Genomic DNA, 18,684 nt, shown 5'->3' with positions numbered 1-18,684 from the left:
TAATGTCAGATGTTTAAGGGGAAACCAATAATTAATAAGAAGATATTTAAGATTTTTAATATTTCCAAGGATAAGGGAACTTAAAAGGGTACTGTCATTAAAGGTTGGTGTGTCCATCATATTACATATGTGGCAACCTTTTGTTTAAGTTTTATAACAAATTAAACTTTTCAAAGTTATTCAAGTTCCATTACTAACTTCAAGTCGACACCTTATAATGTAGAATATCTATTTTAAATAGAAAAGGGTGTTTTCTATGTCAAAAGATTGCAAAATTTTTGAGAATGAATAGAGCTGTCCCTATTCGAATGCAGCATTCGTTAACTTAGTAGACATGTCTTTGATAAGCAATACTTTGAACCACTGACAGGGTCTTTAACGATCCAATGCGCAAAAATGACAAAATTAAAGACAGAGTATTGTCCCTGCTAACCTGAAGAGTGTAGGTTTCAGCTCGAGAGTTCCCAGTGAAGACATTTTTTTTTGTTTCAGTTAAAAAAAATTTGAGGTACAGAAAATCAGATCATTTCGTCTTTTTCTATTTAGTTCTTTGAGTCGCCTTTTTGCTTTTCTTTACTTTAGTATGCATGACATGAAACTTTAAATTCATTTACGTGTGCATTGTGCTTCAATATGAAAATATAGGATAAACGTCAATGATACAGCCACCTAGTGACAGAAACAACAAAAAGACATGCATGCGCTCGGTTTGACGGTAAACAGGATATATGCGAGATAGCCCCACGGGAGAAAGGAAGAAAGAACCTTCACAATTTGCCTTACAATTGTTTTCCCTTTCTTTTTTTTAAAAAAATAATTAAAAAAAAACTTTCTAATGTAGAGTTCCTAAGATAAAAATATTCCCTGTGGAAGAACCCGCCCCTTCCTTTTTTTTGTCCTCTCCGATTTTAACTCTCAAATTAAGCTTTCCAATCTAATTAAAATTAAAACCTTGCTTTCTAACCGATCTATCCTTGTACTGGACCGGCAACTTTCTTCATTTAATAAGAAAATATACAGTTGCGTTATAAAACATGCATGTTGTCTGCTTGGAGTCCCCGCCCGAAAAGAAAGAAATAGCCTAACTCCAAGATACAATATTCCTGCATCACGTGATTTTTGCCACGTGGAGCTTACATTAGAATGAATACCGAATATGGAAAGTGAAACTACAATTCAAAACATAAAGTCCAAAGGCACATGGATGAAAAAGATTTTGTTTTTGGCAAAGGGTGCCTGGGTAATCTTCTCTGTGTTCATAATATACATGAAATATTTGCCACTGCCCCTTGTCTGCTCTATAAATTCTTACCCTGAGTTTTCTATCTGTTACATGCCAAGAAATCCTCGCTAAAAATTCCGGTTGACCTCCTGCGGCACCTATTAGTAGTTAAAGATTGGATTTCATTCAACAAATTAATATATGACCTGCATGTACAAATGTACGTGTCGCTTAGAACACGGCCATATACCAAATGGTTAATAATAATCATCCATTTAATTTGCTCTATGGGATGTTTGCAAAATTTCAACGGAGGCAATTTCTTGGCATGACGACACAGCCTTCTAGAGATAAAATAATATGTTTGAAAGAACTATGCACTCGGTTACCTTGTTTTCTTCAAATCGTTTTTAAAACGTCTTAGTTTCTTCAATTTGAAAAATAGAAAACAAAACTATATATCAAACGAAAACTGGATAAAGTGAGAAACAAGTTTCTTTCGTTAGTAAATATTACTACTTCACTGCTTATTTCAGAGTTCGAACCCTACATGTGGTAGCTTGGTTCGACTCCAATCTTAAGTGACTAGGATTGACAGTTTCCCTGCCGAAAGTCAGGGGTTCTCTCCGGGCGTCTCATCTTTCTACACTCAAAAACAGCTGGGCGCCATGAAATAGCAAATAATGATAAAAGTGGCATTAAAGACCAACAATGAATACACCAATCATTGTACATCAGATCATAGTTTTGTTCAAACACGAATCTATTTATTTGAAATTGAACTTAACAATAGCAATTTTTCCCGCATCGTATAACGATGAATCCGGATAACACTGTAATATGTGCCGCTGGACATGAAAAAGCTGAACCTTTAATAATTTTAAATAATAGAAGATTACTAGATGAATTTTAAAGCAGAACTATTTAAAATGAATGTCAGATGTTTAAGGGGAAACCAATAATTCATAAGAAGATATTTAAGATTTTTAAGATTTCCAAGGACAAGGGAACATAAAAGGGTACTGTCATTAAAGGTTGGTGTGTCCATCATATTACATATGTGGCAACCTTTTGTTTAAGTTTTATAACAAATTAAACTTTTCAAAGTTATTCAAGTTCCATTACTAACTTCAAGTAGACACCTTATAATGTAGAATATCTATTTTAAATAGAAAAGGGTGTTTTCTATGTCAAAAGATTGCAAAATTATTGAGAATGAATAGAGCTGTCCCTATTCGAATGCAGCATTCGTTAACTTAGTAGACATGTCTTTGATAAGCAATACTTTGAACCACTGACAGGGTCTTTAACGATCCAATGCGCAAAAATGACAAAATTAAAGACAGAGTATTGTCCCTGCTAACCTGAAGAGTGTAGGTTTCAGCTCGAGAGTTCCCAGTGAAGACATTTTTTTTTGTTTCAGTTAAAAAAATTTGAGGTACAGAAAATCAGATCATTTCGTCTTTTTCTATTTAGTTTTTTGAGTCGCCTTTTTGCTTTTCTTTACTTTAGTATGCATGACATGAAACTTTAAATTCATGTTCTAAAACAATATTTACGTGTGCATTGTGCTTCAATATGAAAATTTTGGATAAACGTCAATGATACAGCCATCTAGTGACAGAAACAACAAAAAGACATGCATGCGCTCGGTTTGACGGTAAACCAGATATATGCGAGATAGCCCCACGGGAGAAAGGAAGAAAGAACCTTCACAATTTGCCTTACAATTGTTTTCCCTTTCTTTTTTTTTAAATAATTAAAAAAAACTTTCTAATGTAGAGTTCCTAAGATAAAAATATTCCCTGTGGAAGAACCCGCCCCCCCTTTTTTTTCGTCCTCTCCGATTTTAACTCTCAAATTAAGCTTTCCAATCTAATTAAAATTAAAACCTTGCTTTCTAACCGATCTATCCTTGTACTGGACCGGCAACTTTCTTCATTTAATAAGAAAATATACAGTTGCGTTATAAAACATGCATGTTGTCTGCTTGGAGTCCCCGCCCGAAAAGAAAGAAATAGCCTAACTCCAAGATACAATATTCCTGCATCACGTGATTTTTGCCACGTGGAGCTTACATTAGAATGAATACCGAATATGGAAAGTGAAACTACAATTCAAAACATAAAGTCCAAAGGCACATGGATGAAAAAGATTTTGTTTTTGGCAAAGGGTGCCTGGGTAATCTTCTCTGTGTTCATAATATACATGAAATATTTGCCACTGCCCCTTGTCTGCTCTATAAATTCTTACCCTGAGTTTTCTATCTGTTACATGCCAAGAAATCCTCGCTAAAAATTCCGGTTGACCTCCTGCGGCACCTATTAGTAGTTAAAGATTGGATTTCATTCAACAAATTAATATATGACCTGCATGTACAAATGTACGTGTCGCTTAGAACACGGTCATATACCAAATGGTTAATAATAATCATCCATGTAGTTTGCTCTATGGGATGTTTGCAAAATTTCAACGGAGGCAATTTCTTGGCATGACGACACAGACTTCTAGCGATAAAATAATATGTTTGAAAGAACTATGCACTCGGCTACCTTGTTTTCTTCAAATCGTTTTTAAAACGTCTTAGTTTCTTCAATTTGAAAAATAGAAAACAAAACTATATATCAAACGAAAACTGGATAAAGTGAGAAACAAGTTTATTTCGTTAGTAAATATTACTACTTCACTGCTTATTTCAGAGTTCGAACCCTACATGTGGTAGCTTGGTTCGACTCCAATCTTAAGTGACTAGGATTGACAGTTTCCCTGCCGAAAGTCAGGGGTTCTCTCCGGGCGTCTCATCTTTCTACACTCAAAAACAGCTGGGCGCCATGAAATAGCAAATAATGATAAAAGTGGCATTAAAGACCAACAATGAATACACCAATCATTGTACATCAGATCATAGTTTTGTTCAAACACGAATCTATCTATTTGAAATTGAACTTGACAATAGCAATTTTTCCCGCATCGTATAACGATGAATCCGGATAACACTGTAATATGTGTCGCTGGACATGAAAAAGCTGAACCTTTAATAATTTTAAATAATAGAAAGATTACTAGATGAATTTTAAAGCAGAACTATTTAAAATTAATGTCAGATGTTTAAGGGGAAACCAATAATTCATAAGAAGATATTTAAGATTTTTAAGATTTCCAAGGACAAGGGAACATAAAAGGGTACTGTCATTAAAGGTTGGTGTGTCCATCATATTACATATGTGGCAACCTTTTGTTTAAGTTTTATAAAAAATTAAACTTTTCAAAGTTATTCAAGTTCCATTACTAACTTCAAGTCGACACCTTATAATGTAGAATATCTATTTTAAATAGAAAAGGGTGTTTTCTATGTCAAAAGATTGCAAAATTTTTGAGAATGAATAGAGCTGTCCCTGTTCGAATGCAGCATTCGTTAACTTAGTAGACATGTCTTTGATAAGTAATACTTTGAACCACTGACAGGGTCTTTAACGATCCAATGCGCAAAAATGACAAAATTAAAGACAGAGTATTGTCCCTGCTAACCTGAAGAGTGTAGGTTTCAGCTCGAGAGTTCCCAGTGAAGACATTTTTTTTTGTTTCAGTTAAAAAAATTTGAGGTACAGAAAATCAGATCATTTCGTCTTTTTTCTATTTAGTTCTTTGAGTCGCCTTTTTGCTTTTCTTTACTTTAGTATGCATGACATGAAACTTTAAATTCATGTTCTAAAACAATATTTACGTGTGCATTGTGCTTCAATATGAAAATTTTGGATAAACGTCAATGATACAGCCACCTAGTGACAGAAACAACAAAAAGACATGCATGCGCTCGGTTTGACGGTAAACCAGATATATGCAAGATAGCCCCACGGGAGAAAGGAAGAAAGAACCTTCACAATTTGCCTTACAATTGTTTTCCCTTTCTTTTTTTTTTTAAAAATAATTAAAAAAAAATTTCTAATGTAGAGTTCCTAAGATAAAACAAAATATTCCCTGTGGAAGAACCCGCCCCCCCCCCCTTTTTTTTTTCGTCCTCTCCGATTTTAACTCTCAAATTAAGCTTTCCAATCTAATTAAAATTAAAACCTTGCTTTCTAACCGATCTATCCTTGTACTGGACCGGCAACTTTCTTCATTTAATAAGAAAATATACAGTTGCGTTATAAAACATGCATGTTGTCTGCTTGGAGTCCCCGCCCGAAAAGAAAGAAATGGCCTAACTCCAAGATACAATATTCCTGCATCACGTGATTTTTGCCACGTGGAGCTTACATTAGAATGAATACCGAATATGGAAAGTGAAACTACAATTCAAAACATAAAGTCCAAAGGCACATGGATGAAAAAGATTTTGTTTTTGGCAAAGGGTGCCTGGGTAATCTTCTCTGTGTTCATAATATACATGAAATATTTGCCACTGCCCCTTGTCTGCTCTATAAATTCTTACCCTGAGTTTTCTATCTGTTACATGCCAAGAAATCCTCGCTAAAAATTCCGGTTGACCTCCTGCGGCACCTATTAGTAGTTAAAGATTGGATTGCATTCAACAAATTAATATATGACCTGCATGTACAAATGTACGTGTCGCTTAGAACACGGCCATATACCAAATGGTTAATAATAATCATCCATTTAATTTGCTCTATGGGATGTTTGCAAAATTTCAACGGAGGCAATTTCTTGGCATGACGACACAGCCTTCTAGCGATAAAATAATATGTTTGAAAGAACTATGCACTCGGCTACCTTGTTTTCTTCAAATCGTTTTTAAAAAGTCTTAGTTTCTTCAATTTGAAAAATAGAAAACAAAACTATATATCAAACGAAAACTGGATAAAGTGAGAAACAAGTTTCTTTCGTTAGTAAATATTACTACTTCACTGCTTATTTCAGAGTTCGAACCCTACATGTGGTAGCTTGGTTCGACTCCAATCTTAAGTGACTAGGATTGACAGTTTCCCTGCCGAAAGTCAGGGGTTCTCTCCGGGCGTCTCATCTTTCTACACTCAAAAACAGCTGGGCGCCATGAAATAGCAAATAATGATAAAAGTGGCATTAAAGACCAACAATGAATACACCAATCATTGTACATCAGATCATAGTTTTGTTCAAACACGAATCTATTTATTTGAAATTGAACTTGACAATAGCAATTTTTCCCGCATCGTATAACGATGAATCCGGATAACACTGTAAGATGTGCCGCTGGACATGAAAAAGCTTAACCTTTAATAATTTTAAATAATAGAAAGATTACTAGATGAATTTTAAAGCAGAACTATTTAAAATTAATGTCAGATGTTTAAGGGGAAACCAATAATTATTAAGAAGATATTTAAGATTTTTAATATTTCCAAGGATAAGGGAACTTAAAAGGGTACTGTCATTAAAGGTTGGTGTGTCCATCATATTACATATGTGGCAACCTTTTGTTTAAGTTTTATAACAAATCAAACTTTTCAAAGTTATTCAAGTTCCATTACTAACAAGTCGACACCTTATAATGTAGAATATCTATTTTAAATAGAAAAGGGTGTTTTCTATGTCAAAAGATTGCAAAATTTTTGAGAATGAATAGAGCTGTCCCTATTCGAATGCAGCATTCGTTAACTTAGTAGACATGTCTTTGATAAGCAATACTTTGAACCACTGACAGGGTCTTTAACGATCCAATGCGCAAAAATGACAAAATTAAAGACAGAGTATTGTCCCTGCTAACCTGAAGAGTGTAGGTTTCAGCTCGAGAGTTCCCAGTGAAGACATTTTTTTTTGTTTCAGTTAAAAAAAATTTGAGGTACAGAAAATCAGATCATTTCGTCTTTTTCTATTTAGTTCTTTTAGTCGCCTTTTTGCTTTTCTTTACTTTAGTATGCATGACATGAAACTTTAAATTCATGTTCTAAAACAATATTTACGTGTGCATTGTGCTTCAATATGAAAATATAGGATAAACGTCAATGATACAGCCACCTAGTGACAGAAACAACAAAAAGACATGCATGCGCTCGGTTTGACGGTAAACAGGATATATGCGAGATAGCCCCACGGGAGAAAGGAAGAAAGAACCTTCACAATTTGCCTTACAATTGTTTTCCCTTTCTTTTTTTTTTAAAAATAATTAAAAAAAAATTTCTAATGTAGAGTTCCTAAGATAAAACAAAATATTCCCTGTGGAAGAACCCGCCCCCCCCCTTTTTTTCGTCCTCTCCGATTTTAACTCTCAAATTAAGCTTTCCAATCTAATTAAAATTAAAACCTTGCTTTCTAACCGATCTATCCTTGTACTGGACCGGCAACTTTCTTCATTTAATAAGAAAATATACAGTTGCGTTATAAAACATGCATGTTGTCTGCTTGGAGTCCCCGCCCGAAAAGAAAGAAATAGCCTAACTCCAAGATACAATATTCCTGCATCACGTGATTTTTGCCACGTGGAGCTTACATTAGAATGAATACCGAATATGGAAAGTGAAACTACAATTCAAAACATAAAGTCCAAAGGCACATGGATGAAAAAGATTTTGTTTTTGGCAAAGGGTGCCTGGGTAATCTTCTCTGTGTTCATAATATACATGAAATATTTGCCACTGCCCCTTGTCTGCTCTATAAATTCTTACCCTGAGTTTTCTATCTGTTACATGCCAAGAAATCCTCGCTAAAAATTCCGGTTGACCTCCTGCGGCACCTATTAGTAGTTAAAGATTGGATTGCATTCAACAAATTAATATATGACCTGCATGTACAAATGTACGTGTCGCTTAGAACACGGCCATATACCAAATGGTTAATAATAATCATCCATTTAATTTGCTCTATGGGATGTTTGCAAAATTTCAACGGAGGCAATTTCTTGGCATGACGACACAGCCTTCTAGCGATAAAATAATATGTTTGAAAGAACTATGCACTCGGCTACCTTGTTTTCTTCAAATCGTTTTTAAAAAGTCTTAGTTTCTTCAATTTGAAAAATAGAAAACAAAACTATATATCAAACGAAAACTGGATAAAGTGAGAAACAAGTTTCTTTCGTTAGTAAATATTACTACTTCACTGCTTATTTCAGAGTTCGAACCCTACATGTGGTAGCTTGGTTCGACTCCAATCTTAAGTGACTAGGATTGACAGTTTCCCTGCCGAAAGTCAGGGGTTCTCTCCGGGCGTCTCATCTTTCTACACTCAAAAACAGCTGGGCGCCATGAAATAGCAAATAATGATAAAAGTGGCATTAAAGACCAACAATGAATACACCAATCATTGTACATCAGATCATAGTTTTGTTCAAACACGAATCTATTTATTTGAAATTGAACTTGACAATAGCAATTTTTCCCGCATCGTATAACGATGAATCCGGATAACACTGTAAGATGTGCCGCTGGACATGAAAAAGCTTAACCTTTAATAATTTTAAATAATAGAAAGATTACTAGATGAATTTTAAAGCAGAACTATTTAAAATTAATGTCAGATGTTTAAGGGGAAACCAATAATTATTAAGAAGATATTTAAGATTTTTAATATTTCCAAGGATAAGGGAACTTAAAAGGGTACTGTCATTAAAGGTTGGTGTGTCCATCATATTACATATGTGGCAACCTTTTGTTTAAGTTTTATAACAAATCAAACTTTTCAAAGTTATTCAAGTTCCATTACTAACAAGTCGACACCTTATAATGTAGAATATCTATTTTAAATAGAAAAGGGTGTTTTCTATGTCAAAAGATTGCAAAATTTTTGAGAATGAATAGAGCTGTCCCTATTCGAATGCAGCATTCGTTAACTTAGTAGACATGTCTTTGATAAGCAATACTTTGAACCACTGACAGGGTCTTTAACGATCCAATGCGCAAAAATGACAAAATTAAAGACAGAGTATTGTCCCTGCTAACCTGAAGAGTGTAGGTTTCAGCTCGAGAGTTCCCAGTGAAGACATTTTTTTTTGTTTCAGTTAAAAAAAATTTGAGGTACAGAAAATCAGATCATTTCGTCTTTTTCTATTTAGTTCTTTTAGTCGCCTTTTTGCTTTTCTTTACTTTAGTATGCATGACATGAAACTTTAAATTCATGTTCTAAAACAATATTTACGTGTGCATTGTGCTTCAATATGAAAATATAGGATAAACGTCAATGATACAGCCACCTAGTGACAGAAACAACAAAAAGACATGCATGCGCTCGGTTTGACGGTAAACAGGATATATGCGAGATAGCCCCACGGGAGAAAGGAAGAAAGAACCTTCACAATTTGCCTTACAATTGTTTTCCCTTTCTTTTTTTTTTAAAAATAATTAAAAAAAAATTTCTAATGTAGAGTTCCTAAGATAAAACAAAATATTCCCTGTGGAAGAACCCGCCCCCCCTTTTTTTTCGTCCTCTCCGATTTTAACTCTCAAATTAAGCTTTCCAATCTAATTAAAATTAAAACCTTGCTTTCTAACCGATCTATCCTTGTACTGGACCGGCAACTTTCTTCATTTAATAAGAAAATATACAGTTGCGTTATAAAACATGCATGTTGTCTGCTTGGAGTCCCCGCCCGAAAAGAAAGAAATAGCCTAACTCCAAGATACAATATTCCTGCATCACGTGATTTTTGCCACGTGGAGCTTACATTAGAATGAATACCGAATATGGAAAGTGAAACTACAATTCAAAACATAAAGTCCAAAGGCACATGGATGAAAAAGATTTTGTTTTTGGCAAAGGGTGCCTGGGTAATTTTCTCTGTGTTCATAATATACATGAAATATTTGCCACTGCCCCTTGTCTGCTCTATAAATTCTTACCCTGAGTTTTCTATCTGTTACATGCCAAGAAATCCTCGCTAAAAATTCCGGTTGACCTCCTGCGGCACCTATTAGTAGTTAAAGATTGGATTGCATTCAACAAATTAATATATGACCTGCATGTACAAATGTACGTGTCGCTTAGAACACGGCCATATACCAAATGGTTAATAATAATCATCCATTTAATTTGCTCTATGGGATGTTTGCAAAATTTCAACGGAGGCAATTTCTTGGCATGACGACACAGCCTTCTAGCGATAAAATAATATGTTTGAAAGAACTATGCACTCGGCTACCTTGTTTTCTTCAAATCGTTTTTAAAAAGTCTTAGTTTCTTCAATTTGAAAAATAGAAAACAAAACTATATATCAAACGAAAACTGGATAAAGTGAGAAACAAGTTTCTTTCGTTAGTAAATATTACTACTTCACTGCTTATTTCAGAGTTCGAACCCTACATGTGGTAGCTTGGTTCGACTCCAATCTTAAGTGACTAGGATTGACAGTTTCCCTGCCGAAAGTCAGGGGTTCTCTCCGGGCGTCTCATCTTTCTACACTCAAAAACAGCTGGGCGCCATGAAATAGCAAATAATGATAAAAGTGGCATTAAAGACCAACAATGAATACACCAATCATTGTACATCAGATCATAGTTTTGTTCAAACACGAATCTATTTATTTGAAATTGAACTTGACAATAGCAATTTTTCCCGCATCGTATAACGATGAATCCGGATAACACTGTAAGATGTGCCGCTGGACATGAAAAAGCTTAACCTTTAATAATTTTAAATAATAGAAAGATTACTAGATGAATTTTAAAGCAGAACTATTTAAAATTAATGTCAGATGTTTAAGGGGAAACCAATAATTATTAAGAAGATATTTAAGATTTTTAATATTTCCAAGGATAAGGGAACTTAAAAGGGTACTGTCATTAAAGGTTGGTGTGTCCATCATATTACATATGTGGCAACCTTTTGTTTAAGTTTTATAACAAATCAAACTTTTCAAAGTTATTCAAGTTCCATTACTAACAAGTCGACACCTTATAATGTAGAATATCTATTTTAAATAGAAAAGGGTGTTTTCTATGTCAAAAGATTGCAAAATTTTTGAGAATGAATAGAGCTGTCCCTATTCGAATGCAGCATTCGTTAACTTAGTAGACATGTCTTTGATAAGCAATACTTTGAACCACTGACAGGGTCTTTAACGATCCAATGCACAAAAATGACAAAATTAAAGACAGAGTATTGTCCCTGCTAACCTGAAGAGTGTAGGTTTCAGCTCGAGAGTTCCCAGTGAAGACATTTTTTTTTGTTTCAGTTAAAAAAAATTTGAGGTACAGAAAATCAGATCATTTCGTCTTTTTCTATTTAGTTCTTTTAGTCGCCTTTTTGCTTTTCTTTACTTTAGTATGCATGACATGAAACTTTAAATTCATGTTCTAAAACAATATTTACGTGTGCATTGTGCTTCAATATGAAAATATAGGATAAACGTCAATGATACAGCCACCTAGTGACAGAAACAACAAAAAGACATGCATGCGCTCGGTTTGACGGTAAACAGGATATATGCGAGATAGCCCCACGGGAGAAAGGAAGAAAGAACCTTCACAATTTGCCTTACAATTGTTTTCCCTTTCTTTTTTTAAAAAAAATAATTAAAAAAAAATTTCTAATGTAGAGTTCCTAAGATAAAACAAAATATTCCCTGTGGAAGAACCCGCCCCCCCCCCCTTTTTTTTCGTCCTCTCCGATTTTAACTCTCAAATTAAGCTTTCCAATCTAATTAAAATTAAAACCTTGCTTTCTAACCGATCTATCCTTGTACTGGACCGGCAACTTTCTTCATTTAATAAGAAAATATACAGTTGCGTTATAAAACATGCATGTTGTCTGCTTGGAGTCCCCGCCCGAAAAGAAAGAAATAGCCTAACTCCAAGATACAATATTCCTGCATCACGTGATTTTTGCCACGTGGAGCTTACATTAGAATGAATACCGAATATGGAAAGTGAAACTACAATTCAAAACATAAAGTCCAAAGGCACATGGATGAAAAAGATTTTGTTTTTGGCAAAGGGTGCCTGGGTAATCTTCTCTGTGTTCATAATATACATGAAATATTTGCCACTGCCCCTTGTCTGCTCTATAAATTCTTACCCTGAGTTTTCTATCTGTTACATGCCAAGAAATCCTCGCTAAAAATTCCGGTTGACCTCCTGCGGCACCTATTAGTAGTTAAAGATTGGATTGCATTCAACAAATTAATATATGACCTGCATGTACAAATGTACGTGTCGCTTAGAACACGGCCATATACCAAATGGTTAATAATAATCATCCATTTAATTTGCTCTATGGGATGTTTGCAAAATTTCAACGGAGGCAATTTCTTGGCATGACGACACAGCCTTCTAGCGATAAAATAATATGTTTGAAAGAACTATGCACTCGGCTACCTTGTTTTCTTCAAATCGTTTTTAAAAAGTCTTAGTTTCTTCAATTTGAAAAATAGAAAACAAAACTATATATCAAACGAAAACTGGATAAAGTGAGAAACAAGTTTCTTTCGTTAGTAAATATTACTACTTCACTGCTTATTTCAGAGTTCGAACCCTACATGTGGTAGCTTGGTTCGACTCCAATCTTAAGTGACTAGGATTGACAGTTTCCCTGCCGAAAGTCAGGGGTTCTCTCCGGGCGTCTCATCTTTCTACACTCAAAAACAGCTGGGCGCCATGAAATAGCAAATAATGATAAAAGTGGCATTAAAGACCAACAATGAATACACCAATCATTGTACATCAGATCATAGTTTTGTTCAAACACGAATCTATTTATTTGAAATTGAACTTGACAATAGCAATTTTTCCCGCATCGTATAACGATGAATCCGGATAACACTGTAAGATGTGCCGCTGGACATGAAAAAGCTTAACCTTTAATAAGTTTAAATAATAGAAAGATTACTAGATGAATTTTAAAGCAGAACTATTTAAAATTAATGTCAGATGTTTAAGGGGAAACCAATAATTATTAAGAAGATATTTAAGATTTTTAATATTTCCAAGGATAAGGGAACTTAAAAGGGTACTGTCATTAAAGGTTGGTGTGTCCATCATATTACATATGTGGCAACCTTTTGTTTAAGTTTTATAACAAATCAAACTTTTCAAAGTTATTCAAGTTCCATTACTAACAAGTCGACACCTTATAATGTAGAATATCTATTTTAAATAGAAAAGGGTGTTTTCTATGTCAAAAGATTGCAAAATTTTTGAGAATGAATAGAGCTGTCCCTATTCGAATGCAGCATTCGTTAACTTAGTAGACATGTCTTTGATAAGCAATACTTTGAACCACTGACAGGGTCTTTAACGATCCAATGCGCAAAAATGACAAAATTAAAGACAGAGTATTGTCCCTGCTAACCTGAAGAGTGTAGGTTTCAGCTCGAGAGTTCCCAGTGAAGACATTTTTTTTTGTTTCAGTTAAAAAAAATTTGAGGTACAGAAAATCAGATCATTTCGTCTTTTTCTATTTAGTTCTTTTAGTCGCCTTTTTGCTTTTCTTTACTTTAGTATGCATGACATGAAACTTTAAATTCATGTTCTAAAACAATATTTACGTGTGCATTGTGCTTCAATATGAAAATATAGGATAAACGTCAATGATACAGCCACCTAGTGACAGAAACAACAAAAAGACATGCATGCGCTCGGTTTGACGGTAAACAGGATATATGCGAGATAGCCCCACGGGAGAAAGGAAGAAAGAACCTTCACAATTTGCCTTACAATTGTTTTCCCTTTCTTTTTTTTTTAAAAATAATTAAAAAAAAATTTCTAATGTAGAGTTCCTAAGATAAAACAAAATATTCCCTGTGGAAGAACCCGCCCCCCCCCCCTTTTTTTTCGTCCTCTCCGATTTTAACTCTCAAATTAAGCTTTCCAATCTAATTAAAATTAAAACCTTGCTTTCTAACCGATCTATCCTTGTACTGGACCGGCAACTTTCTTCATTTAATAAGAAAATATACAGTTGCGTTATAAAACATGCATGTTGTCTGCTTGGAGTCCCCGCCCGAAAAGAAAGAAATAGCCTAACTCCAAGATACAATATTCCTGCATCACGTGATTTTTGCCACGTGGAGCTTACATTAGAATGAATACCGAATATGGAAAGTGAAACTACAATTCAAAACATAAAGTCCAAAGGCACATGGATGAAAAAGATTTTGTTTTTGGCAAAGGGTGCCTGGGTAATCTTCTCTGTGTTCATAATATACATGAAATATTTGCCACTGCCCCTTGTCTGCTCTATAAATTCTTACCCTGAGTTTTCTATCTGTTACATGCCAAGAAATCCTCGCTAAAAATTCCGGTTGACCTCCTGCGGCACCTATTAGTAGTTAAAGATTGGATTGCATTCAACAAATTAATATATGACCTGCATGTACAAATGTACGTGTCGCTTAGAACACGGCCATATACCAAATGGTTAATAATAATCATCCATTTAATTTGCTCTATGGGATGTTTGCAAAATTTCAACGGAGGCAATTTCTTGGCATGACGACACAGCCTTCTAGCGATAAAATAATATGTTTGAAAGAACTATGCACTCGGCTACCTTGTTTTCTTCAAATCGTTTTTAAAAAGTCTTAGTTTCTTCAATTTGAAAAATAGAAAACAAAACTATATATCAAACGAAAACTGGATAAAGTGAGAAACAAGTTTCTTTCGTTAGTAAATATTACTATTTCACTGCTTATTTCAGAGTTCGAACCCTACATGTGGTAGCTTGGTTCGACTCCAATCTTAAGTGACTAGGATTGACAGTTTCCCTGCCGAAAGTCAGGGGTTCTCTCCGGGCGTCTCATCTTTCTACACTCAAAAACAGCTGGGCGCCATGAAATAGCAAATAATGATAAAAGTGGCATTAAAGACCAACAATGAATACACCAATCATTGTACATCAGATCATAGTTTTGTTCAAACACGAATCTATTTATTTGAAATTGAACTTGACAATAGCAATTTTTCCCGCATCGTATAACGATGAATCCGGATAACACTGTAAGATGTGCCGCTGGACATGAAAAAGCTTAACCTTTAATAATTTTAAATAATAGAAAGATTACTAGATGAATTTTAAAGCAGAACTATTTAAAATTAATGTCAGATGTTTAAGGGGAAACCAATAATTATTAAGAAGATATTTAAGATTTTTAATATTTCCAAGGATAAGGGAACTTAAAAGGGTACTGTCATTAAAGGTTGGTGTGTCCATCATATTACATATGTGGCAACCTTTTGTTTAAGTTTTATAACAAATCAAACTTTTCAAAGTTATTCAAGTTCCATTACTAACAAGTCGACACCTTATAATGTAGAATATCTATTTTAAATAGAAAAGGGTGTTTTCTATGTCAAAAGATTGCAAAATTTTTGAGAATGAATAGAGCTGTCCCTATTCGAATGCAGCATTCGTTAACTTAGTAGACATGTCTTTGATAAGCAATACTTTGAACCACTGACAGGGTCTTTAACGATCCAATGCGCAAAAATGACAAAATTAAAGACAGAGTATTGTCCCTGCTAACCTGAAGAGTGTAGGTTTCAGCTCGAGAGTTCCCAGTGAAGACATTTTTTTTTGTTTCAGTTAAAAAAAATTTGAGGTACAGAAAATCAGATCATTTCGTCTTTTTCTATTTAGTTCTTTTAGTCGCCTTTTTGCTTTTCTTTACTTTAGTATGCATGACATGAAACTTTAAATTCATGTTCTAAAACAATATTTACGTGTGCATTGTGCTTCAATATGAAAATATAGGATAAACGTCAATGATACAGCCACCTAGTGACAGAAACAACAAAAAGACATGCATGCGCTCGGTTTGACGGTAAACAGGATATATGCGAGATAGCCCCACGGGAGAAAGGAAGAAAGAACCTTCACAATTTGCCTTACAATTGTTTTCCCTTTCTTTTTTTTAAATAAATAATTAAAAAAAAAACTTTCTAATGTAGAGTTCCTAAGATAAAAATATTCCCTGTGGAAGAACCCGCCCCCCCCCCTTTTTTTTTTGTCCTCTCCGATTTTAACTCTCAAATTAAGCTTTCCAATCTAATTAAAATTAAAACCTTGCTTTCTAACCGATCTATCCTTGTACTGGACCGGCAACTTTCTTCATTTAATAAGAAAATATACAGTTGCGTTATAAAACATGCATGTTGTCTGCTTGGAGTCCCCGCCCGAAAAGAAAGAAATAGCCTAACTCCAAGATACAATATTCCTGCATCACGTGATTTTTGCCACGTGGAGCCTACATTAGAATGAATAACGAATATGGAAAGTGAAACTACAATTCAAAACATAAAGTTCAAAGGCACATGGATGAAAAAGATTTTGTTTTTGGCAAAGGGTGCCTGGGTAATCTTCTCTGTGTTCATAATATACATGAAATATTTGCCACTGCCCCTTGTCTGCTCTATAAATTCTTACCCTGAGTTTTCTATCTGTTACATGCCAAGAAATCCTCGCTAAAAATTCCGGTTGACCTCCTGCGGCACCTATTAGTAGTTAAAGATTGGATTTCATTCAACAAATTAATATATGACCTGCATGTACGTGTCGCTTAGAACACGGCCATATACCAAATGGTTAATAATAATCATCCATGTAATTTGCTCTATGGGATGTTTGCAAAATTTCAACGGAGGCAATTTCTTGGCATGTTTTCATCAAAATTTGGAAAAATGAAGAAAAAATATCCCGGAATCAAAATGTTGCTGTAGATGACGTCTCTTGCTTCGGGAAATGCTTATGTTCAATTGTCATTCTTTCAGATTTTAACAAAGTCATTTTGGGTCTTCAAAAACTTTACTGAACTTCTACTTTCACTTCCACTCTAATGGATTGTTGTCACATATAACAATCATACCACATCTATTTTTTTTCGCATATATACCTGTTTACTGGCTCCGCTAATTACGCATCGCCAGTAAACTTAATTTGCGACAATTAAATCACAAATTGATGCCGTCGGAGCTTAAAAAAAACCAATTTAATTAGTTATCCCATAAATATACATTTCTGTTCAGACATTGGTTATATATTTCGACCAAATTAAACTGTAGATTTTACTACCTTGACATTGGGGAAATTGATGATATAAAATTCGTTATTTATAAAGCCTTTGATAAATGATTAGCAATAAAAAAAAAAATGGGGAAATTGGGGAAAATAATAAAATTGAAGCTAATAGTTATATATCTGTTCCAGACCATATGAGTATTTGGACCGTACGCGTACGGTCCGGACCGTATACGTATACTCGTACGGTCCGACCATACGCGTACGGTCGGACCGTATGAGTATACGCGTATGGTCCAGTACGAGCTGACCATACATGTTATTAGATCATATGGGTTAAATTTTTAAAAAATTAACATTAATCACAATCTTTATTTTCAGATTTACTAATTTAATATTATTACAATTACACGGATAAAATGAACAAATGAACAATTGAAATTAAATATTTGTTTAATTGTATATCTTGATCCTAATTTTGGTACTCTCAACCAATGTTACACTTGCTACCACAAGTAACGTACTAATATTTTTTACATTTACATTTTTGCAGTTCGTGTATGTTCCTTAGCAAAAATATTTTTTGGTAAAGTTTCTAAATATTCTAAAACAATTGTCCTCCCACATTATATTTACTTCCTATATTTTCAATTTTAGTGATCATAATTCAATTATTTTACTGAGTGATCGATATGTTAAATACAAGAGATTAACAGATTCAATTAGCGTGAATTTTTTAAATCATTAAAATATATAGTTGGTTTTTTTTTTCAATTACAATTAAACTTTTTTATATCTATTTGAGAGTTAAGTTATATTGATCTGTTATATGGATCTAATTAACTTTGACAACTTCTTAATATTAGTCAGACCGTACGCGTACGGTCCGACCGTATGAGTATTTTGAAAAAGTACGCATACGGTCCAGACCATACGCGTACGGTCCAAATACTCATACGGTCTGGAACATATCTATTGAATTAACAGTTCGTAGATTATAATAATCTTGAAACGACAAATTATGCCGGTGAGTTTGGTTTTTAATGTCAAACACTAATAATTTCCGATATCATTTACAATTTCCGTTACATGTATCACAAACTTTTCTCCTTCGCAATAGAATAAAAACAGAGAGGTATTTAAGTTACAAATGATTGATTTGTATTTTCCTAAAACAATGTCATTATATAATTAAAGGTCGAATTAAGCAATATATAGTGTGTATTTTATGTTAAATTATGTTATTTACATTGGCACATTATGATATACTTACACATAATTTTGTTTATCACTATTATAACAATAAATAATCTAGATATAGGAAGATTTGGTATGAGTGCCAATTAGACAACTCTCCATCCAAGTAACAATTTATAAACGTAAACCATTATAGGTCAAGGTACGGCCTTCAACATAGAGCCCTGGCTCACACCGAACAGCAAGCTCTGTATAAAGGGCCCAAAAAATTACTTAACTAGTATAAAACCATTCAAACGTGAAACCCAACGGTCTAGTCTATATATAAACGAGAAAAAGACACACGTATGAACTACACAAACAGACGACAACTACTGTACATCAGA

Source organism: Mytilus galloprovincialis, chromosome 11 (assembly GCF_965363235.1).
Source record: "Mytilus galloprovincialis chromosome 11, xbMytGall1.hap1.1, whole genome shotgun sequence".
Taxonomy (NCBI): domain Eukaryota; kingdom Metazoa; phylum Mollusca; class Bivalvia; order Mytilida; family Mytilidae; genus Mytilus; species Mytilus galloprovincialis.
The sequence above is the reverse complement of the archived record's forward strand: the minus strand, read 5'-3'. Positions refer to the sequence as shown.